The 1,756-nt window shown below is 46.9% G+C and overlaps 1 protein-coding gene across 2 annotated transcripts in view; it reads right to left on the bottom strand.

Annotated features, from left to right (window-relative positions):
• Window positions 1–1,756, bottom strand: part of LOC118749364 — a 910,564-nt gene that overhangs the window by 92,669 nt on the left and 816,139 nt on the right. The window lies entirely within an intron of this gene.

The following is a 1,756-nucleotide window of genomic DNA, read 5'->3' as shown; positions in this document are numbered from 1 at the left end:
ATACAACTCACTTTGGCGGTAGGGGGTATATGGGTTTAATTATGGGTCTAATAATGTGGGTGCATTTAATATCCGTATGCTTGTTCCCCTTTTCCCTCTTTTATATGTCCCTCGTTGAGTCTCCCAGTAGTTCTGCGCTTCCTCCTGGTGATGTTGAGTTGATTGTTGACTTTTTTTTTATTTTTTTGTTGGATGATTTAGGTGTTTAATGATAAGTTATTATCTGTTTTTAATGTTTATAATTGTTACGCGACGCGCCCGGAGAAAGATTTAAGTTTATTAGTTTATAAATATGTATATGTTTGTATGTTTTTCCTCACTGTTTTGTAATGTCACATACGCACTTGTATTTGTGCGTATGTATGTATATAGCTATATACAGTAATATGGCACTGTGCACTTTAATTTCTCCGATATATGTATGTACATATATGGATCTATATCACTTTTATACGTTTTATTGTTGGCAATGCACTGTATAATTTTTTATTTTTTGGTGCCGTTCACTGAGGCTACGGAGGACCATGAACAGTGGATCACTATGGTCTATGGAATTTTTACTGTAGCTTATCACTCTTGTCACTTACGTTTTCCGCTTTGCATAAGAAAGACACGGGGAACTTTTCGTTAAAATGTAAATTTGAGGAGGTTTATTCAAAAAAATCGGGGGTTGTTCGGACACGTCCGCACGCAGGAAAATCTTAACAATTGTGTTTTACAAAATCAACCGTTTTTTCTGACATTTCTTTCTGTCTCAAGTATGTGTGTGTATTACATGTGTATTGTGTGTACAAAGTAAGTAGATAAGTAAAATGTCAAAGTGTTTTGTTGAATATGTGTAGATGTAGGTGCGTGTTAGGATGTGGTACTGATGGGGACATCTGTGGGCGCCTGTTGGCGATAGTTTCGCAGGCGGAAGTGCCAGCGTTGCCGTCGCGAAAGGACCCATTTAGCCATCCCGGCCCCCCTAGGCGTATACTTAGCCTAGTAACCGCTGTAGTTGCTGCAACGTCTCTACCACGTTGCCAAGCCCGGTTGGGCGGCGGTGGTGCGACCTGGACGATTGTTGGCTGCGGTGGGATGATGGGGGGCATGGGCGGTAGTGTGCCGACGGTGGTCTCCGAACGAGGACGTTCTGCCGCGCATTATGATGTCGGCGTCGATTAGCCGGAGCTGGAGCTGGTTGCGGTCTTCGCACGGGAGTACGCCGTGGACCCGATGGGAAATGATGGAACAACGTATGATGGTGTCGTTGACATACGTGACACCGGCTAGGAGAAGTACACTCCCATGTCATGTGAGACAATGCTAGGCAATTTAAGCAGTGCCCGTGTGCCCGCGCTACTTGCCGCCGCTGGGCTGGTTGCAGGCCCCGAAAGATTGCACAGGCGCTCAATGCGTGGCGCCGATGACATAGACCACAAAGAAGCACGCCTTGGTCCAATTCATCCGCTAGGGGCGGTTCGAATGCTGTGGGTGCAGAGGATGCTGAGGGTGCGCCTGGTGGCGCTGCGGTTGCTGATGTTTCCGCTCGACGAACGCTTGGACGAGGGGGTGGCACTGGAGTTGATCCGGCGAATGACGTGGCAGATCGTGTTGCCGCAATCGGTGGTGCTGATGCACGTGGTGCTACTGCTGCATTGGACCGGACTGCCGGCGTAGGATTGAAAGAGGGGGTATCCATGTGAACGTCCATTTCTATAGGAAGAAATCGCGACTTTAATTTTGGGTAGAAACTTTAAATGGCGGTTAGTGG

This window comes from Rhagoletis pomonella, unplaced genomic scaffold (assembly GCF_013731165.1).
Source record: "Rhagoletis pomonella isolate Grant_MI unplaced genomic scaffold, Rhpom_1.0 Rhpom_scaffold_00015, whole genome shotgun sequence".
NCBI classification, from domain to species: domain Eukaryota; kingdom Metazoa; phylum Arthropoda; class Insecta; order Diptera; family Tephritidae; genus Rhagoletis; species Rhagoletis pomonella.
Note: the sequence above shows the minus strand (reverse complement) of the source record. Positions and strands in the feature narration are given on the sequence as shown.